Source organism: Prenolepis imparis, unplaced genomic scaffold, assembly GCF_030444845.1.
Source record: "Prenolepis imparis isolate NDT839.2.m4 unplaced genomic scaffold, iyPreImpa1.0 SCAF_5, whole genome shotgun sequence".
NCBI lineage: Eukaryota > Metazoa > Arthropoda > Insecta > Hymenoptera > Formicidae > Prenolepis > Prenolepis imparis.
The window spans coordinates 4513104-4537468 of NW_028141163.1; the positions used below are offsets into that span (position 1 = coordinate 4513104).

Sequence of the window (24365 nt, forward strand, 5' to 3'; positions counted from 1 at the left end):
AGAAATTTATATTTTCTAGATACAATATGGATAAATAAAAAGATAGACATAATAAGAGAAATAAAAATTATTTATGTCAGAAAATTGAAATTGACACTTTTTTATCGTTTAAATATTTTTTTTCGTTAGTGACATATGGTGATGTTCATTTAGCTTAATTTAATTGTTGACATAAAATTTGTGAGATATGAAACTGAAATATATAATATGATAAAGCATGAATATAAATAAGGTAATGGAAAACAAGAAAGTGCGAAACTTACTCGAATAGAGTGCAACTATCTATGCATAGCAGATTGGCAACCGCCAGTCATATAACGTCCATATGTGACTATCTGTAATTGTATATGATGATGATGATACCTCGCGAGGTCGCGAGATATCTTCGTATATTGGGTTTATACAAGTCATCATTCTGTATAGAAATTTTTACATTATGTGCATTCAAATATATCTTGATCGGTGATTAATGTCAGCTAAGGCCGCTTGAAAGTCGCTTACTTTTCGAAAGCGATTTTCAAGCGACAAATACGAAATTGATAGCGATGCTCGATTATCGTATCCTCAAGAAATTCTCACTATACTAAGAAATCGAGAATAAAATTCCCAAGAGAATACTCGACTTGACCGAACAGTCCGCTCCATTTAATCTTATGGTGCATTAGTAAATCCAATGTTTTTATCACTGTGGCAATTTTATATCTCTTATCGTATAATATAAGAAAATTATAAAACTAAATATAATATAAATAATAATATGTAAAATGTTGCGATAAAAAAATTAAACGAGAGAAATTTTGCATTCGAATATTGTTTGGTACTTCAGATAAAAGAGATATTTAATATTTTTTAATGCATTTTATAAAATTCCGATAATATTTGTCCCTTTTTATTCATATTTCCATTATCTAGATACGTAATAAAACGGGGATAAAACGGAGAGAGAAATATTTTAACGTGAATTTCATCTAATGTGTGGGCGTTTTGAATTTTTCGACATGACCTAGAACCATCCACGGATTGGAACAAACAAGCGTAAATTTTCTTCCTTAAATTTCCGAATCTAGGACAATCGTTTATGGAACAGAAACTTTTCGCGATTGGAATTGAGGTCTCAATATTCATTATTATTATTTGTATTTCGGCGAAGAATACAGTTCTTTTTTTTTTTTTTTGCGAAGATCAGTATTGTAAAATGTATATAAACGGTTATCAAAGAATCACAGAATCTCGATACTTTTGACAAGTTATTTATTGACATGTTTCTTTAATTTTATCGGTTTTGTTAAAAAAGTTTAATTAATTATTCAAAAATTTTGTTTAGCTATCATTTTTAATAAAAAAATTTAATATAAAAAATTTAATATATATAAAAAAAATGTGTTTATTGAATTTATTTTCTCTGGAAATAAATTGCGCTATGCGCGCACTTTGCGCGTTAGAAGAGAGCACTTTACGCGGTGATTAGGAGTTGAAAAGATGACATCGTCGCCGTGACTCACGTGAATCAGATACAATGCACACGAGGTACTATTCTCATTTACGTAATGCACTCTACGGGATGGAAACAATGCTGCTGTGCTTCGCCGGCAGACGTAGAAAAAGAAAAGAGTTTCTCTCGAGGCTGTGTGTTATCGAGTCCGTATTTGTTATTTCGAGGAAACGCGTTCAATTCGGGTGTAAAACGCTTAGAAGCGCAGATTGCAGCAACGATGTACAGAGAGTGCACAAGTCTGTCCCCGGAGATTATTCGGCGTCCTCACGTTTGATAAATATTGAAACGCTCTCGCCGAGCGAAATTTCGCACAATGCACACGCGATTCCGAAAGACGAGTAATCCCGTAGTTGTGCAGCACGTAATACATGCTGTAACTCTTATACGATTTTATATTGATGTATGCATGGCATTTTGCCATTTGTTTGAGCTTTCATTTGCCTTAGAAAGATGAAATGCGCTTGAAAGATGAAATGCGCTTTAGCAGCGCTGACATACTTGTTTTCTTTTTATGAATGTTTGGGAAATCGTCCCGTTTCTGCTGCAGAAAATCCCAAAGCTATTGCTCTTCTTGGCAGAGAAACAAGTCGAGTTGTATGTCATTCTAGATCACACAAGTAATACATAAAATACTTTGATATTTTTGGTTTCGAGATCTAACGAGCTTTGAATTTTTTTCTTTAAGTTGAGAACGTCTATTTATGTTTTCGAAAGTGAACAACGTTATACATCCAATTTAATAAACTTAAATGTAGCCCGTACACAGAGAGAATTTTCTTTTAGAATTTATTCTGAAAATCATGGTAACCGTGGGACAATATGGTATGGAAAGAATTTTATGAAAATTTCTCTGATTAATATTTATCACAATAAACATAATAATATCTACACGTTAAAATATAAAACATGTTTGAATAATTTTGCCATGCAGTTTAGTAAAATTAATCAAATATGTTTTATATTTTATTGTGATAGGATATTATCATTTTTATTGTGATAAATATTAATCAGAGAAATTTTCATAAAATTCTTTCGATACCATATTGTCCCATAATTACCATGATTTTCAGGGTAAATTCTAAGAGAAAATTCTGTTCGTGTATAGATTTTTGTTCGCTAGATAGATAAAAATTGATAGTAATTATTCATATGTTTGTCGAGACAGTTTTATAAACATGATTTATAAAGCTCGACGAATTTTGTTGCTTTTAGTTTTCTGATGGTTCGGATCAATGCAAATGCGCGAATTGAAATGCATCTGCGAACGCGTGCATTTTTTCTGAACGTTACATTCGCGATCGATTACCTCGCACGTAGAGACGAACGTATAGAGACTAACGGGGGAAGATTTCTTTTGCGAAGAAAAAAAGGCAAAAGATTGCGTTGCTGTTTCATGGCAGAAGACGTTGAGAGATTAGGAACGAAAATTTATGCGTAGCGGTAATGGGAAATCAGAGAGAAATGTGTGCATCTCGCACTTGCATCGTTTGAGCGATTCAATAATGAGGTCAGAACGATTGAGGTCCGTGGAGAGAATTCCGTTTTCTCGTATTAGATATGTATATATGATATAAATAAATATTTATATATATCATACATAAAATAGTCTCTTTCCTATATATAAGAAAAAAAAATTGTGAGCGATGTCATAAGATATCTCGAGATCGCGATTCTTCTCTCGCGTGACATTTAATTAATAAATTAATGCTTAATGTCCTCGCGCGGAAAAGTTTGAGCAAAGTTTGAAAAATTATGCTATTAAATTGTATAACAATTTTTGCTGTCTAATATTTCCCATGAGCAGTGGTATTAAGAATAATGAATGCGTTGCATCGAACGAGAAACGGAACCTCTCGATCAATTATCTTTTCCGTTTCGTTGCCATGCTCGCGATGTTTACGCTCTTAAGTGCACATTGAATTTTATCGTAGCTCGTTGCACTTATGAATGGAGATGGTCATCGCGTCCCGTGGGGAAACGATGAATGCACCAGATCGATTAACCTTTTATGGCGTGGAGTCTTTTTTTTTGTTGCGATACTTGTCGCGGATAAACAGAAGTAGGAAGCGAATTTTATGTCTGTACGCGTGTTGCTGTATATTTATGAATGGCTGGGGAATAGACCGAGTGACTTTCAGGCAAATGCCATCAGTCACGTAATACATGGTTACTGTTGTTTTGATACCGATAATATTTCATAACGCACAAGTATAAATTTAATTTATTAACGTATTGGGATACAGTGCGCGAATGATAAATGCGAAACAACGTATATGAGCAACACCGTTTTTTTTTTTCGAGTATTTTTTGTTATTGTCAAGTACTTTTTTCTCTCTCGTAAAGATTTTTCAACATAAATTCTGCAAATTTTTAAATATTATTTTAGTGGCGATTCGAATATCCAAGAAAAGTAGAGTATTTTTTGTCTCATATTGTCTTCTAAAATTAAATAAATATTTCATTTATCTGTTTGCGAAACATCGTATAATGCGTAGGTCGCGATATAAATCGTATTTCAATTAAGAATTAATATTCAAGTAAGAAGGTAACAGTATTTTTTTGCCGACTGATTCGCACTGCGAATGACTTATTTATATGTATATGGCGTTTCGCAATAAAATTCTGCTTTGCATAAAATCTATTACGAGGCTAGATAATCGTTCAAGTTCGACCGTGTAACTTTCGAAGTAGGCTAACTCGCGAAGAGTGCGGTGACCAAATGGCTATACTGTCAGTAAATGCAACTATTGTGACCCACAGTCTGCGCTTTCCGTTAGATGTTATTATCCGCACCACCTGTCTTAACGTGCGCTTCCCCTCTTCCTCTTCCGTTATCTCCCTCCTCGTATCTATATGTATATCCTCTCCTTTCCTTATCTTCTTCCTTTCCTCGCCGTTCGTCTCACTCTCTCTTCCTGTCGCGGGTACCATAATCGCGCCTCAACTGTTACACCTGCGTCTCTTAGATGGTTCCGCGACAGTTACGTTAGAGAGCCCTGCGAGGCATGACAATTATTAAATCAATGATCCGACCTTTCTTTCATTCATGCCTCTTTTATTTACCGCGTATTTCTTTTACAACGTTTATATTAGAGATCTCGAATAAATGCATTATATTCTATTTATTATCTATTATTATTATAGATTATTGTATTTCATTATAAAAACGCGACTGCATAATTACGCAAATAAGTAATTTAAAGATAAAACAATATAAAATTTCATGCTTCGCGTAAAAGTTCTACAAAATGTTACGTAAAGTTTCCTAATGTGGGCTCTCACGGTATGATACTTTGAAAATAGAAGGGTCTCGCGTTTTCTTCTCTACGAGGGACTCTCGTATCTTAAAACTTCGACCTTCAAATCCTTTTATATGCTGCTGTTGGGCGAAGTTGCGTAAAGGTGGCAATCCTACGCGTGGCACATGTTCAACCTCGTTCGCGCTATACGCGAATACTGCATATATTTGCAAACGATTATTTAAACGACGGCGTATTTGCAAATTACCCTCGACGAAAATGGGATCTGAAAAGTCGCAGTGTTACATCACGATGCGCCGGTAGCGTAATGTCCCTCGGGTGTTGCGGAAAACCCCCGCAAATATATATCCGTAGATCTTTCGACGAGACTTTTTCGTATAACGAGCTGAATGAATTTACGTAAATTAGCAACATTGATTTATAGTGATAGTTAATGCATACTACGGTCCGCGATATTATCTTCTCTAATTGAATATTAATTAATGTTTACTATTAATAGCCAATTAGTCGAGTAATATAGATGCGTAATGAACAATGACTTATGAATAATGTTAACCTCTGTGAAGTTGGCACCTCATTTTTTTTTAAATCAATTTTTTTTTGAAGTTCTGAGTGCACCCCGAAGAGTTCTAGAGTTCCTTATTAATTTTAAAAATAGTTCTGGCGAATTAAGCTAAAAAAACAACTGATGAATTTTGGGAGTGCTAACTTCACAAAATGAAATCTTTAAATCAGCGATAACATCAAAAGTATTAAAAATAATTAATTTTGTCATTAGGATTTCTTTTAGAACTCTTGAGGTGCTACCCAGAACTCTCAACAGAACTGCCATAACAAAAAAAGTTTTTTTTTTAAATATTCAAAATAAGAAAATTTGCGATAACTTTTTATATATCGGTCCTAGCGCTTCGAGTATTAATAGTTATTGATAGAACTCGTGAGGTGCTACCCAGAACTGTTAACAGAACTGCCGGAACTTTAAAAAAATTTTTTTTCGTCGAAACTAAAATTTTTTGCCTTCACATAGAACTCTTCGGAGTGCACTCAGAACTTCAAAAAAAATTGATTTTTTAAAAAATGAGATGCCAACTTCACAGAGGTATAATATTACAATGCTATTTTTTTAATTTATGACATACAATTATTTTAAACACTTTGCTTGGATACTTGCGATTATTTTTATTTTGTCGAATCACTTTTTAAAATTTTTACGGTGCTTTTCTTATATAGACGATTCCAAATTATTGTTTTAATTGTTTAATACTATCTCTCTTTCTGTCGTTACACAAAGGGTACAATTTGAATCAATTTACAAAGAGTTAATTTACAAAAGACACAATTCGAGTTAATTTATTGAGGATATACTCATTATACGCAATCACGTATAGGCGTTATTTCAAATGGGGTATTTGTATGCGCTATTTCGTGTTGATTAATAATTCTGTGTTAATGTTTTCGCAATGGAAAGTTTAGCACGTATAGATTGTCGCCTTATCGTCACTCAAATATTTATTCGTAATATCAGCGTCTCATCTCGAGCTAAAATCTTTCGGTAATTTATTATGAGTACCTCTCTCTGAATCGAAATTTTATAAAATATTCAATGCATCTAATTTTGCTTTTTTTGCCGTTATTAAAACTCCATGGGAAAGATTTCCCATTAATATAACGAGTGTGTAGCACGTTGTGTAAGATAAAACCTGGTAATTTCACTGGTATTTAGCATCACGCTTAACGGTACATGTGGATCCATGATTCCCAGCTATACTTGACTTAATTTGAATATCGCGTTCAACATCAATAGTCAGTAGTAGCAATCAAATAATTGAATAAAATATAAATAATATAAAACTTGGAATAATTTATTAATGAATATACTATAGAAATCGTGTAAAATTTCCTAAGTCTTAGCGTTGCTAGTGATTTAGAAACTTATTGTTAGATATTATGGTACATATAAATATATTATATATCATAAATTATTATTATTATACTTTAATTCTTTTTATCAACTTTTTAATTTTTGTTATGAACAAATATAAGTATAAATTAAAAGATGTCATGTTCAAGAAAAAAGAAAAAAAAACAGATTTTCACAAGAAAGCAGGATAAAGTATCTTAATAATTGCTGTGAAATACGATCTGCGCGCAAGACAAAGTCGAAAGTCTAATGCGTCTTTCAGAAAGTAGCAGGGCACGCACAAAAGACAATAGCCGTGGTTGCACAATTCTGTGCCGCTACTACTATCGTTGAGCACTCTCTGGAACAGGCGAGGTAGTAGTAGCGGTAAAAAGTGATGGGGCTAACATAAGTTAAAATTCGCAGCCGGTCACGCGCCGCGAGATCGCGATTCATTCTCGATTTTATCGGAGCAAGAAGGAAAAAGAAAAAAAAAAAAAAAAAAAGACGCGCGAAGTGAGCCAACCTTCGGACTGCATCACCTTCGAAAGGTCCTTGCTTCCGGCCAATTGTATCTTGGATTTCTTCCGGTCTCACGCTTATTCGCATAACTTCTCGTCAGTCAAATCATTTTCGTCCTTCCTTCTCTCTCTTCGTTTCGTTTTCTCTCTTCTTCTTTGTTCTACACACATACACTCATACATATATACATAAAATTTGATTCTGCTAGTTTTAATTGTATTACATGCTCCTACCTTTCATGTTTATTACATCATTCTATCCATAAATAAATATTTTTTTTTCCCATAAGTTACAATTATGATTGGTGAACAAAGAAAATAACGATGATAAATATTCTTGATAAATTATTTATTTGCGCAATTTTTTTGTTCGCATTACCTAAATTGTATAATTATTTTAATGCACCACTTTGTGCGAATATCCAGCTTATAAAAATATATTTTTATAGTAATTTATTGTGTTGCTCAATACAGATTTTTTGGTTTATACTACATTATATTTTTTTCTCTCTCATCCATTACTTTCGCTCTCTCGCATCGTTGTCGTCGTGTAAATGTTAAAAAATTTCACGTACGGAATTTCATACTTTGCGCCAAAGGCCTCGTCGAGGAATGCGTTAGGAATTTCGTGCCGAAAGGGAAAGGCTCGAGAATATTCAAATTCATAACCCCTTAAAATATATTACAGAAAAATATGTACGACGATATAAAATTATTCGCATTAGGATATAAAAGAATTTATTCGTGAAATAAAGAAATTATCATAATAGGATTATAAAAATCTGATTCAGCCTAACCTAATCTAACCAGCATGAATTGCTTATCAGAATTATGAAATTCTATAATAGTTAGCATTCGTTGGAATTTCAAAACGATATTTTATATTATATTCTATTTTTATCTTACAAATCTGTTTATAATTCGATTTAATTTGTGCTTTTTAGTTAGAAATTTTTAAATTGGCAAACATTGATATTTGCATATATTAAATTTTTGGGTATCTTATTTGGAGATAAAAATTTATGTATATTACGATTTTCTCGCATGTATTTGCAAGGGGAAAGCAGGGTTGATACGATCGACATTGAAGCGGAAAACGGGAAGTCAGGCATGAATTATCTCAAATTTATATTAAAAGCTTCGTTTCCCGATCCGAGAAGCCGCGGAAAATGCGTTTATGCGTGAAGGGTGCGATATGTCAATTTTCGGGCAATTTCGCGGCAATTTCCTGATTTCGTAAATGCTACAAGGAAAAGGGGAGAAAATTCGGTTTTGCACGAGGGAAGAAAATCTAAGAATCTGAGCATTTCGCTTATATAAATATTTCAAAAATAATTGGAAATTATATTGATATTGATTGCAAGAAGAGCATTGTTCATCGATCACTCTTTTTCAAAGTAAAAACTATTTATTAATAGCATTTTATTTTAGTTAGAAGAGTAACCGTTTATTTTATTTCTCAAAATAGATTATGATTATATTAAAAATTTTGTTTATTCTATATTTTTGGATATTATGCGTAATAATAGGAGATTAAAATTTTAATTTGATATAATTTTAATTTTAATTTTAATGCTATAGACTCAAGAAAATAATATATTTTTCACATAATAATAAAAATATTTGCACAATTTATATTTTTTCGTATTTGTGATTTCCACTAGCGGATCCTGTCGTCGATAATGGGGGGGGGGGGGGGAGTTGCAAAATTATTTTATTTAATATTTTTGATTTCATGATTAGATTTATTTATTCCAGGATCAACGACATCGATAGCTCTTTAATGTTTGCTTTTCTTTACTTATATTTTTTAAACAAATTCAGCAAAACTGTTTCTTTTAATTTCCAAGGGGAGGGGGTTTAACCCCCCCCCCCCCCCAGGATCCGCTAGTGGTGATTTCAATGTTAATCTCAATAATAATCTAATTCTAATCTTTGCTAATAACGTTTCTGTCTTATTTTATAATGCGACAAGTTTCATGTGGAGCGGAGTCTTATAATCGCACACTCCCGCACGATTTTCTTGCACGCAATAACGATATACTTATTAATCCGCATGCCACGTAGCGTGTTTTTTCGAGACATGTCCTGGCTGTGGTATGAGGAACCGGAAGTGGTTGTCTGGACATGTATGGCTACGTATCGGGAAAGGACGGTTCATTGTCGCTTGTGCAACGACCGTTGAAACCTGTGCGTGTATACGATTCATATATTAGTTTTATATGGAACGGAGAATATACGAGTTTATACTTGCACATTCTCTCTTTTTTCCAAATAATTATTTTTCGCCAAATAGTTTCTATTTCACGTGATTATATCTTTCCGTTTGAGAGAGCTCGAACTTAATCACATCATCATTGTTACTCGGAAAACGAAAATGTCATCGACAATGGATTCTTGCCAGAGTACTATGTGGTACGCGTAGCACGTTAGAAATGTCAGAGCATTCATTGCGGCCGATTTGATTCTGATAACAGCATTGCAGATGGTAATTTAAGAGTAGAATCGATCGTCAGTTCTCTCTGCAAGTCGTGCTCGTCATTTCTTTGTTTTTTTTAGCAACTTAATTGTTGATGGAGTGTCTTTTTGAATTAAATACGTTTAATCGAATGTCATTGCAATAATTAAATATTTTCGCATATACATATACATTGACAGAAATGCAATTTAAATATTTGATAAATTATGCCATATTATTGATTCTTAATTTCTTCGTAATATACATGTGCATAAAAGAAGTAATTATTTCCACAGTTGAATTATACAATACTTTCTGCAAAACACCAGATTTTTTATCATATTCATAATAACCATTTACTTAAATCTTCATTAGTTTTTTAAAATTATTTTTAAATATATATCATAATTATAAAATTGTATAAAATAAAGACAGAAGGAAACGCATTATCTGCGACCTTTTTTTGTCAATCAGATAATACAATATAATTTATATTAGCAAAACTTAATATTAATAATAATATGGAATTAATTCGTAATTGTTCTACATATCTTTTTACACGACTTTTTTTGTTTCCTAAAAGAATTTTTTTAGCTGTAAAAAAATTATACCGCGAAAAATGACGTACGTACAAACATATGTTCGTGCGTGATGACGAGCGTACGGCCGAGACAATCGACTTTTCGACGGTGCCAGGTGCGCGCGGACTTGGAATTCGATCGCAGCAGGTGACTCGCTCGCTCGCTCGCTCGCTCGCGTGCTACTCTCGCGTGATCTCGTGTGCGCGCGTATTAAAGCGGCCGTCGTACTATCGATTCGTTAGGGGAGGTTCAGTGACCATCGAATAGCACGGACTCCTTCGCCGAGCTCTATGTGTATTGTGTGTGCCGTTGGTATATAAGCTGTATTATATAGCTTTCAAGTTTGACTTGAACAGTAGGTGTCAGTCGGTATACAAACGTTGCTGTTAATAGCAATTGCCAAATACAGACAAAGCGTAGAAAAGGAAACGGGCTATAAGGACATTGACCTACATATATCCATCTTGCACATTTAATGCTAAAATGTGATATTGAGTTTTGTCTGGCTAATGCCACAGTGGCATGCAATGTCAGTAGAAGGTAGGAATCGTATAGTTATATTTTATGTTAAATTCGCGATGAAAATAATTTTTTTGATTGTGTTTAATATTGTGCTACATTAAATCAAATATAAAATAAATATAATCATAAAAATAAAACTAAAAATTGTCGCTGAATGATATCAAAATATTCCAATATTTATTAAAATTATGGAAAAACGATATTAATTTGAAATTGTGTAATGATATTCAATACACAACGATATGGCACATATATGATTTTACATATATTCTCGTTATCTATAAAGAAATAAACTTTCTATTTGATTAAAAATTGTATTGAGATTGACGACTCTTACGAATAACTGACAATGAGATAATGAGAATCAGTCATGTAATATTCAATGCATTTTTTCTTTTGCATTTTAAATTCGGCAAAAATTCAGAAATGACAGTGATATAAAACCCGGATTTTTATGCAAAATTAATCACTGGTCTCTCAGTTTGACTTTTGGGTTATATACGTCATTCTTTATGTCGGGAAAAGGATATCATTTCTTTATTAATATCAATTTAGTTAAACACTTTGATGTATTTTTTTATATATCTCAAATATAAAAATCAATGCGGAGTTAGCATTCTCGTTAAGAAAAGCGATTTGCAATCGGATTAAAAGAAGAAAAGTATATTATTATATTTTTCATTATCGCGACCTAACATCGAAGCTATCGATTTTTATTCGGAACATCCGGTCGACAGACGAAAAAAAAAATAGTCGCAGATCTTCGAAACGAACGGTATAATTTCGCGAAGCATTTATTTAGAGAGCTTCGACGAGGCGACAAGAAAGAGAGCAAAAGAGAACGTAATAAAGTTTATTATGCCGGGCCGGCAGGTTCTTCGACGAGAGGAACGTAGTAAAACGCGCAGAGGACGAAGACAAGCGAATAAGGAGAAAGCAGTTTCACTGTGCGTCAGTTGGAATCTTAAGTACAGTTGGGGCGAACATGGAGTTGAACCGAAAATACTTTGATTCATATATAAACCAGGGAATTTTAATCTTATTACTAATTTACGTAAATGTATACGTGAATTATTTACGCACATTTAATATGCAAAATACGTTTCTATTAAATTTCTATCAAATTTTCAACAACTAATTTAAGGGGTTAGACCTACCTATAAGGTCGAAAAAAACAAGTATTTTCGGGAATTTATTTTTTTTAAACTTGAAAACTTTTTCTAACAAACGCTACTCTATTTAAAAGTATACATTTAAAAGTAATTATAATAATTTTTTTAATAGAAAATATTGATAAATAAAAGAAATATCAGTGATCTTCCGGCAGTGTTTTTTTAAAAGGTATTTTGCGGTGACCACTTTTCCTTCGACCTGGTTCATCTGAAATAAAAAATTCAAGTAAATTTAATTAATATATTAGATTATCTAGTGCTTAATCGTTCATTATCTCGGAAAATTAATTTGCTACAAAATGGCAAGAGTTCAAAGTTGAAATATCAATTTTTGTAAAAAAAATCGCTTGTTTTTTGTCTGTAAAATAAAAACTATGTAACGAAAAAAAAAGCCACGATCGGGCACTAGATAATCTAATATATTAATTAAATTTACTTGAATTTTTTATTTTAGATGAACCAGGTCGAAGGAAAAGTGGTCACCGCAAAAAAAAACACTGCCGGAAGATCACTGATATTTCTTTTATTTATCAATATTTTCTATTATAAAAATTATTATAATTACTTTTAAATGTATACTTTTAAATAGAGTAGCATTTGTTAGAAAAAGTTTTCAAGTTTAAAAAAAATAAATTCCCGAAAATACTTGTTTTTTTCGACCTTATAGGTAGGTCTAACCCCTTAATTCGTCTCTAAACAACAGTGTCCAAGAAATATCCGGAATCTTTATTTCCTATTGTTACAACGAATGCCACATAAGACTGATATACTTCAATATAATTATTCACATATAAGCATATTATTTTACATATAACTTTTCTAGAAAAAAAAAATATATTAAAAAAATATTTTAAATTGAAGATGTTAAGCGTGCATATATTGTGAATAAAAGAATTCGAATTTGGAATTGTATAGAGATGAATTGACATTTGATATCGCGAATTCGCGATAAAAGCGACAGAAAAGCGTTTTACTGAATTTCCTATGCGTCATTGCTCTCACGCGTGCTGCACATGCGAGAAGCAAATTCTAAAGATGCACGTAAACCACGATTAAGTATGACTAATCGCTCAAGGAAGGAATGATGTGTGAAGGCTAAAAGCAGATATCGAGATATGTAGTCGATTCCTCGATAGCACGGGGTGCAATGCCTCCTGCACGTAATTGCTCTTGCAAGGACTTGAACACAATCATGTGACGGCGATCGTTAATTATATATACTAGATTAACGACTTTGGAAGAATTTTCTTTTTCTTGACGCGAAATGACATATTGCGGTAACACACATCGCTCCTGCGTGACTCTTTATTATTTTAATCGCCTCTTAATCACGCGGATATTTTATTTCATCCAGCTTGATAGAAATTATTTTACGGATAATGGAGGTAGTGAGATAAAAAAAATTGGAGGGTAACTCTCACGTGTTCTTGCATTAATGAGCCACATTAAAATGATCGTAGCCAGATAATTGTGCCTTTCTATTATGTTAACCCGATCTCTAAATACATCTCTAATATCTCATATTGCGAATGAATAATAAAAAGATTGAAGATTTCAAGATTTTTGTGGAATATATTGATTTTTATTAATATCTCGATTAATGTGTAGCTAATTTGTATGCGAATGCGTACAAATTTAAATTTAAATTTAAACATTTTAGAGCGACAATGATGTCGTTATAAAGTATAAATATAAAATAATTTTTTTTTAATAATTAAATAAATTTTTATTTTTACAAAAGCTATTATTTTTAATCTTGAGATAAATAAGAAATAATGTAACATGTTATATATGGTAGAAGAATATTATCAGAAATATATTTTTCCGATTGTTTTCCATAAAATTTATATGTATAACGAAATAAATACGTTTCAATAAGTCTCAAGGCAGACCGGAGACAAACGCGGTTGTTTCCGAACAGAAGCCGTACACCATATGCGGCGCTTGCGATGTCGTGCGTGGAAACGTACATGTAGGTACATATGCATGTTTGAAATATGACCCGGCACTCGCGAAGCTTCACTCGTGCTAGTCGATTATCCGGATGTAATATCGATTACTCGACCGTAAACTTGTCTAGTTTTCTTGTTAAAGAAACTAACTTTCTTTATAAACAATGCAGAAAATTATACATATTTTAATATCAATTTATATAGTTCTAGTTAATTTTTTTATCAATTGTTTACATTCTTATACTATATCTATTCTTGATTCGAATAGTTTTTAGTTGTGAAAAGTTACAATTTCTTTGTGTGAAAAATGTTTTTCTGCTTCGTTAAAATTATTTATAATTTTATTAATTTTATGAAACAGAGAATCAAACAAATTTAATAAATTCTATAGAGTTTCATCTTGTGGAGTGTGCAATCATAATTTGTAAAGTTTTTATTTAATGAAAAAATATAATTACACAAAGCCTAAGGAAGAAAAATTACATTTACAACATTGTATTTAGATGTATTTAGATATCTCTAAAGGTCACTTGCAATTCTTATTAATAGAAATTACGCTTTACAAATAAATATCAATATTTTCCACACATGTGTGTGTGTGTACAATTTGTTTTAACACTGGCAGATTCACAAAGAGATGTAGTAATGGAATGACTTTATACGATAAATATGAAACATGAAACAACAAAAGTTGAATGCGATATGGCGTATTCAAAAGCTCGAATAAACAAGCGCATGCAAATCTCATCATAATATTGCATAATATTATATAATATTTACATGTGGAAAGAGCGGTGGCAGGAAGACGCTCGATTATATTTATTTATTTATTTTTTTTTTTTTGCGAATTTAACTGCGAATAATTTTTGCCATAGCGGAACAGAAACCACAAGATACCGCGCAATGCTATCCACGCGCTTACGTAATTTATTCGCGTCGCTATTGACATTCGATTTCACGCAATGGATCGCAGAAATGCGTCTCTTTGGAAAGGTCGATCGCGTTTGTATAATTTTTTTTTCAAGGTCGCGCATTGTCAAGAGGGGGAAAGAAATACATAATCGACAATCCCCCCGTCCGCGAGGACGTTTCTTTCCCCCCCTGAGAGATCGGCAGATGGACAAACGGAAACGACTTTTTACCTCGGCACTTGGTGCCGACTGGTGCGTGAGTGCATAAAGGGTGTCCTATTTTTATAGTTAGCTACTTCCTTTCGTGGAGACTGTTCACGAACTTGCTTCTAGTAATTCGGCCTATTATATGTTGTCCTTTCTCATTGTCATACTTTTGGACCTAGGAATATCATAATTCTCAAATTATTTATCAATTAATATTAATTATTTTATTGCAATGAGATATATTATAATGAGCTATAATAATTTACATCTCTAATATACTTTATGTTATTATAATTTTTACAAGATCACGGTGTAGTTTGATTTAATATGATTTATTGTATATTTTGTTTCTCAAAATCAATTTAGATTATTACTCAGAGATAGCCTTGTGTCAAGTATTAATCACATTAAATCTTATCGTTTCGATCTTTTATACTTGAGTGGATCATTGGAACAATTATTATCTAGATCAATTTTATAGTGATAGAAGCAAATTAGCTTTATATCTCTCGAGTGTTTCTGCGATAACAGAACAAATATTCACAATTTTTTAATTAATTTTCAAAATCTTTTAGCGATTCTTGTTTTTTTTACATATTAAAGTTTGTTACATTAAATGATTGAAAATGAAAAGTCTTTCGCGCAAATTATATTTTAAATATGTAAATACACAGAGAGAATTTTCTCTTAGAATTTACCCTGAAAATCATGGTAATCGTGGGACAATATAGTATGGAGAGAATTTTATGAGAATTTCTCTGATTAATATTCATCACAATAAAAATAATAATATTTATCACAATAAAATATAAAATATGTTTGATTAATTTTACTAAACTGCATAGTAAAATTAATCAAACATTTTATATTTTATTGTGATAGATATTATTTTTATTGCGATAAAAATTAATATTAATCATAGAAATTCTCATAAAATTCTTTCCATACCATATTGTCCCACGATTACCATGATTTTCAGGGTAAATTCTAAGAGAAAATTCTCTGTGTACATATCAAAATTTTGATTTTCGAAAACTACAACTATACATATAATATACTCTGACAGAGTCATATTGTATATTTTAACTTTTAATCCAGAATTTCATTAACAAGACATTTTTTTGTCGAAAATTGAGAAGCCACGAAAAAAGTGACCACGCTATTCGATTAAATTTTCACCGCTCTTTCGGAAATACCCTATATGAATGCATTAAGCGGGCATTTATCGGCGACGTGCGCGGAATGCGTGCGTACGTCATGGGCGGCGATAATAATGCGATGAGAACTATCCCACGCACCGCGGATACGCACGAGGAGCGGCACCATCGGACGTTTTCTAGCTCCGGGCTCTACATTTCCACTCGGTTTTCATTCTTTTTTCACTCGTTCCTACACCCGGCGCACGCATCCGCAGGCAGAATGCGTAGCTCAGCGTAGGCTTGAACGGCGGGCGGGATGGCTGCGCTAAGAAGCAGTTATTACAGCAGGTTCCGATGCCACAGCGTATGATGAGAGAGCACATCAGGAGCCTCCGCGCTTCCTTTTCTGACCGTCATCCATCCCGCGAGCAAACATCCGCTCCATTCGACCGTTCATAGCCTTATACTACCGCTTCGGTTAGAGATGGAGAGGAATTTTCATGAGATTTTCCCTTCATTGAGCTCTCTTATAAGCGTAACGTGTGTTGAAAAACAGAAGTAATTGGCTGTTATTAAAAAAGATTACATTTATCTTGGAGCAGCTTTGAATTTTAAATCGAATAATTAATTCCTCCTCTTCTCATTCTTTTATATACACGAGAGATGTAATTGTATTTTATCTCGCGAATGCAATCGTTAATATCACAGTATTTTCGACAGAGGTTTCTGTTAGATTTTTTTTATTTATCGAACTATTTTGGTATCCAAATTTTGATTGATGCTATTAAAATCATTACAAATGATTCTTTATGTTGGTACATTTAAAAAATACTTTGCAACAAAAATATTCTTCGGGTGACGAATTCTTGATCGGTTCACCTGCGTTCCGATTCGCGACGAGTTTGAAGTACGCATAAAGTGCCAGTCTCTACGCGAACGAAGTAGCAGGCGGAGGTACTTTCTAGTAGGTACTAGAAGAAGTCGGCGTCGAGTGTATGCGAAATAGGGACGCAGAGGGTCGGCACCCTCGCGAATCGACCTATGCTGGCTCGACCTATGCTGGCATGCCGACGTATATACTTCACTATTTTTGCTCTCGGAAAGTTGCAAACGTTCACCGGCTTTGAATTTTCACGCAAGATTAATCGTGGAATTAAATGCTACTTATTTTTTTAACTGTTTAAATTTCGTTGTTATTTTCGACGAACGTAAATTAAATCTAGAATTTGTTAATTTTTAATGTATTAAATGGTAATAACACTCACTAATTTATTGTTAAATTATTAGTAATATATTTCATTTTTTAAATAATTCTTTAGAATATTATCTTTTAAATTGTTTGAAAATTTGAAATAACTTGATAAAAAAAAAAAAATACTTTTTATTATCTAATTTTGTGGCGTCCTTTAAACAATTATTTTTACTGATTGCAATAACAAATTGCGTATGTGCATGTGTATAATATAATATAACGTAATTTTTAATACTTGTTTTTAAATACAGTATTATAAATATTAATTATAATTAACATTTTAAATTTGGTATCATGTGTGTGATATAATAAATAATAATAGAACATTAAATAACACTAAAAATGACTAATGTTACACTGAGTGAGCATATAAAATTTTTAACGGTTTAAATATTTTAGACTTAACTGATAGTATGATTCAAGATTTAAGGGATTGTTGAGTGCAAAACGTCGTATCGATTGCCATTAATTCGTGCCAAATAAAATTCGCATCGATATGCCATAGACTATTGTTGTATTTCTAGAGATTTTGCAGCGCTCGGGATTGTTTGATGTTTACAAAGAAACGTAGCGATGAATTATGATGAATGTTGGAAATTTTCCCAACCATTTCTCGATTGCCGCGTTTTCCAGATGTACGCTATTTAAAAGAATCCGCGCAGTGCACGTTCGCGTTCCCTCGTATATATTCTGTAATCTAGTGCTTCTATAATTATGGCTATATCTAGGTGAATTGGCTCATTTTATTATCTTCCCATAACGTGAGAAGATTTCCGCTTCGTGTTCGCAAGTGTGAGAGTTGTTGACAAGTGAATTGAATTGGCAATTTCGAAGAGAAAACAGCCGGAGAGAAATTAATGTTTAAAACCTACCAGAAATATATCTTGTCAATTTTGTCAAACAAAACAAAGAAAAGTTTGTAAAAGTAAGTTTGGAAATTTTTATGTAATAAAATTTCTGGAATAAAATTTCTTTTTTCTTTTCGCGAAATTGCTATTTCATTATATAGTATCATTAATTATATCATTAATTGGTGAAGTTAGGGAAGAAATTATGAGTAAGATTTTTTTTATTTGTGTAAAAGGAATATTATGTTTGGATATATATCCATATATGTATAATTACAAATATATACATATACACATAAGAGATACAAATAAGTTTTATGCCAACTGAATTATATATAATCAACTGCATTGATGTCTAGTAATCTAAAATTAAAGTTTAAATGGATTAATATTTTGATAATATAATTTGTTTCTTTCTTTATTTTACTGATAGAAGTATTAGAATATAATTGTTTCTATTGGAGATTTGTTACATTCACGTGCCAGATAGATGTCTGGTCGCTATAACGCGCGAGGATCGAGTGCGAGGGCGGGCAAAGTCGAATTAATAGAATGTTATATAAAAAAAAGTGCGTAGATAAGCGAGCGGGGGACGATCCGGTCGTTTAATGAGGATGTACGCGTATTATGACAGCGTAGGTCGCACGTCGCGTTTCTAATCGCGTTGCAGGGTATGTTAGCGGCGTTAATAATGGTAACGGTAGCGCGGATGTGTAATAATGTTGACGACGACACGAACATGCCAGAGAGTAGGCCAAGGATCTTGAGAGAGGTCGAGCATTGGTACTGATTCTATCGAAGACGTTTGATAGGCTCATTGAAATATGGAGAAAAAAACTTGAACGTGTTATATCTCGTTTACGAGAGCTTTGATATCCATGTATTCGCTGTATATAAGTGTAGCAAATGTTACACTTACATACGCAGGATTTTATGAGAAGTGTATGTGCGTGTATACATATATGTATATATGTATGTGCTTCAGACATTAAATCTTAGAATATCATGAGCACTTGATAGCCCACAAATAGCATCACATTAATTATAATAATAGACATTTACATTTTTTTAAATTAAGTTATTACAGTCAATTATTAAATATAATGTACATAGTTATTAATAATTATTGGTACATATAATAATTAAAAGTATAATCATTAATAATTAATTTTATTAAATATGATTAAAGCCGCTTTTAAGTAAATGATTTATGTAATATTTCTCTACGTGTTAAATACAAAATATTCAATGCATGTAATAATTTCAGCGAGAGACTTAAGAGAAAAATATATCTGGGAAAGGTAGCGGATCGGTAATACGGATATCCGAAATTGTACCAAGTATCTTTCAAGAAATCTCTCATAGTTAATGGAGAACGTTCTATACTTGACTTTCTTAGAACTCGATAAGATCGATAACCCTTTGACAGCTATGCATCTTTCGCGAAGATGATAGCGAACGAATGCGCGATCGCGATAAGAAGATATGCATTTATAGAAAAATCTGATACAAAAGTGAAGGCCATATAAGGCCATATAATATGTATGTGTATGAAAGTAACGATGAATCGTAATCGATTGTTTCACCGTGTCACATGAGGGAGTTAGAGACGCCAAATACGTCACCCTTGATCCACAGTTATTCGAACGTTTACGTTCTTTTGCGCCGTGTTGCGTGAAGCTGTCAAAGAGAGAAACATATCGGGCAAGCTAGCATGAGATGAAGCACATTCTGCTGTAGAGTGTCGCGCGCTTTTAACAGACTACCCTTTGTGATATTGTACTCTGTCCGAAATATCGCCGTCAGCATCTCTGGATCCAATCTAGTCCGTTCGTCGGATGCACAAGTACTCGGAGCATGAGTGACAAACAGCCGGCGCACACGCTATTTATTCTGTTTTGACCACATGTTTCGAAATTTTATGGAATTTACATCACCGGTTACAATCGGTTTATGCGCGCGAAGAAGTTTTACAGTCAAATTTAATTTCCGATTAGAGAGTTTAATATCGCGATATCAATATCTTCTGTTAATCTTTCTGTGTGTCGGTTTTTTAATCGTTTTTTTTCCCCCATCAAAAATTACACTCGTGACATTTCGCGGATGATCCCTTAATTTACATTTTATGTGCACACTTTTTAAGCAACGGTATTATATAAAGATGTACACGGAGAGAATTTTCTCTTAGAATTTACCCTGAAAATCATGGTAATTATGGGACAATATGGTATGGAAAGAATTTTATGAAAATTTCTTCTATTAATATTTATCACAATCAAAATGATAATATCTATCACAATAAAATATAAAACATGTTTGATTAATTTTACTGAACTGCATGGTAAAATTACTCAAATATGTTTTATATTTTAACGTGTAGATATTATTATGTTTATTATGATAAATATTAATCAGAGAAATTTTCATTAAATTCTTTCCGTACCATATATTGTCCCACGATTACCATGATTTTCAGGGTAAATTCTAAGAGAAAATTCTCTCTGTGTACTTGTGTTTTCTCTCTTTAATTCCCGTACATTTTTTTCTGTAACTCATCCACCTGCAATGCTTATATGTATTTTGTTTCACGATGGTCATGGTACCTAATATGTTTACTTACGGTGAATCCCGCACAGTCGTCTCGGTGATCAGAGGTTCAGATTACTTCGAATATCTTACCGTGGCGTGTTTAAGCTTTTGAAACAATCTCGGAGAGCAACATGTCTGCGGATACTGATTGCATTCTTACCACGCATTTAGCACGCACGCATACACGGAGCAAAAGAATTGTACAATTCTCGCTCTACGTTTGTAGGAAATGGGAGTGTCTTACATTAGATAAAACAAATTAAAGTGATAAGGCGCGGCTCATTGTTAATAACGGAAATTATTAGCTTTATTATATGTTCGATTGATTTGCTCGATTTGTTACTAGAACTTTTATTAATAGCATGTTGCATTGTCTTTGCAACACGATAGGAGCAAACTGTTCGACACAATGTTATTGGTATTTATAGATGATGATAAAAGACATTTGGAAGAATAAAAGAAAGAAAAGTCAGATAAAAAAAGAACAGAGGTTTCGTTTTATCAGTTTAATGGGACAGTTGTGTTTTTTATTTTTATCATGTGTAATTGAATAATGTAACAATTAGATTTTAATGGAAAGAAGTTTAAATGTAAGGCGGTCACATAACGATTTTGTTATCTCTTCCAAGTGTCAAATGTCACAGATATGCGCTGATATATTTTTGAAACTCGAAGCTCTTGCTTACATCACAGAAAAATGTAGATTATTCTTTAACTGTCTAAAAATTAATATGCGATAGTGACAGATAAAACGAATAAATAAATTATTTAATATTGAAGTTTGAGTAGCTTGTTTATTAAAAGTATGTACTTTTATATGATCTAAAGATTCTGTTACACAGTATATTCTTCTAATTTTGGAATATAATATAAAAGAGCGGACTTTACAAGTTTACTTGGAATCACTTTTTTATTCAGACTAATAATTTTATGTAATAAAATTTCATTCAGTTGCAATTTTGAATTGAAATATTTGATTCAATATTATCGGCTAAAATATTAATTACCGTTAACTAACTCTGTGATGTACGCGACGATGTAACCTGACCGAAATACAGGGCATAATTATGTAAGCCGAGCGTCCGATATTAGAAGGCGGAGTATTTACTCTGCAGGTTTCGTTTCACATAGGAGGGCGGCTTTACGAATTGCCCCATATACCGAGGATATTTTTATCGATGAGTCGTTTACGTGACGTAGCCGAAGACAGATTTGACTCTAGGACCCACGCGTTGTCTAGGAAAGCACGATGCTGCTAAACAGGCCGTGGCGTAATTTAAGTATAATCTTAAATTATCTTCTTTTTATGAATCGACAAATCATCTTTCGCAAACGAAATCTCCTCAATGAATATAATCTCCTTTACGTCACACTTAATGACTATGATAGAAAAAACTAAATTTTACAATTTTGCTCAACGGAATCGCGCGATTAAAAGATACAAAACGCGTTTTTCAGAATTTTGTAATGGTTGTTTAATGTCGCGCCACGTCCTTTCGTAATGACTTGCGATGATGAATCATAATCATCACCTGTTCATCGAACAAATATCGGTCCAATGTTTCATCGCGGCATCTGGAACGTCTATTCGCGCCACACCCGCGTATATTATTATTATCAGCCGCAGACTTTTGCACGAGCTGATAACGACGTTCGTAACTGACTCGGTGATCGACCTATATGCGAACGTAAACATCGACAATAACTCGTTACGGATTCGCAGTTGTTCGACCCGCCATCAATCCGCCCATCCCGTATCGTCAATTACGTATTGTTACAAGTCGACTCGATCGAGCGCGATTAGTAAATTGATATATACGCGCGCCCCCCGTATGCACTTCTCTCTCTTTCTCTCTCTCTTTCTCTCTCTCGCGTTTTGTTTAACGGCGTTTCGCTTGGCGGTGCATAGGCGAGTTGTGAACGAGACGCGGACTCAGCGAGTTCCTTTAACGAAGGGGAGAAAGAAAGAGCCGGTCGAGTCTCAAGCGGGAAAAGAAGAAGAAGAAGAAGAAGACGATGACGACGACGAGAAAGAGGGAAAAACAAGTAGTACGAAGCTAAACAGAAACGATCCGCAAGGCCGGCGAAGAGCTCCGTTCTTCTTCGTACTCCACCTTGCCATACCAGCTCTTTCGAGATATTCCCTACGCTCGTGTACGGCTTTTATTCCTAATAGATTGCCTTCTTTTGCTCGAACACTCGTACGTAAAAGTTTATGCAAGAAGCCTGTAAACAAGTTTCGACTCTTGCGCATAATTCAAATGATGATTTATTTAGATGAGAGAGAGATATTATTTCCCATTTAAACGCGCACGTAGTGATTCGGAGATTTTATTTTGAATTATGTATATTAATGCATAATTATGTATATGATGCTTCTGATATTGAAAAAGGAGTTGTATTTAATAATTTGTTAGTTGCAAACGTCTTAAGACGTTGAGTAAATTTTAATTCCTGTTATATTTTCGTGAAATTTGCCTGCATATATAATAATAAAGTGTCTCGAACCTTGAACTATACCGATAAGTAATAGATTAATGCGAAAAGAATATTCTTAAACGGCAAGATCGATCGGTGAACAGAGAGGAATAATGCATAAGTATTGGTGGGACTATTTCGACAGTGCAATGCGGTCATAAAGTTTCTTTTTAAGCAAGATTGTAGGCGGATAGAGGAAACATATATGAAACACCAGACGGGACACGATTGAATGTATTCGAGGTCATGATCGATCTGTCCTGCCCGCGTCCAGAAGTTATTTTTGCCTCTTTCAATCAAGAAGCGAAATCTTCCACTTGTTCTTAATCATTTAAAGTCGCTAGCCTCGCACGTTTAAGATATCTTTTGCTCATGAGCTGTGAACACAAGTCAAAGTTATTTACACGAAAATTAGAATATTTTACTCATATAATATACATATATGTGTGCAATTTTTCACTACTTTTTGCGATTACTAAAACTTTTAGCATGACAGAAAAATACACGGAGAGAATTTTCTCTTAGAATTTACCCTGAAAATCATGGTAATCGTGGATCGTGGGACAATATGGTATAAAAAGAATTTTATGAGAATTTCTCTGATTAATATTTATTTATCACAATAAAAATAATAATATCTCTATCACAATAAAATATAAAACATGTTTGATTAATTTTACTAAACTGCATGGTAAAATTAATCAAACATATTTTATATTTTATTATGATAGATATTATTTTTATTGTGATAAATATTAATCAGAGAAATTCTCATAAAATTCTTTCCATGCCATATTGTCCCACGATTACCATGATTTTCAGAGTAAATTTTAAGAGAAAAATCTCTCTGTGTATGAATAAGAGAGAAGAAGTTAATATACATATAGATTACATAATTTTCGAATTAAATATTTGTTGCCACAATTAAATAAATACTATGATTTAATCGAAACGAGACTTGATCCCGTTTCATAAAGATCAAGAACCTTTAAAATGCGTTGTCGAGTTCGTGACTGTGTTGGATCGCAGCACCAGGTATTCGAGTACTTGTATGACCTCGACTTATTGCTTTCAAGGTAG

The 24365-nt window shown here is 33.0% G+C and overlaps 1 pseudogene across 1 annotated transcript in view; it reads left to right on the forward strand.

Moving 5' to 3' along the window:
* The window catches only part of LOC145936005 (rap guanine nucleotide exchange factor-like), a 38459-nt pseudogene that overhangs the window by 2358 nt on the left and 11736 nt on the right, over window positions 1–24365 (forward strand). The window lies entirely within an intron of this gene.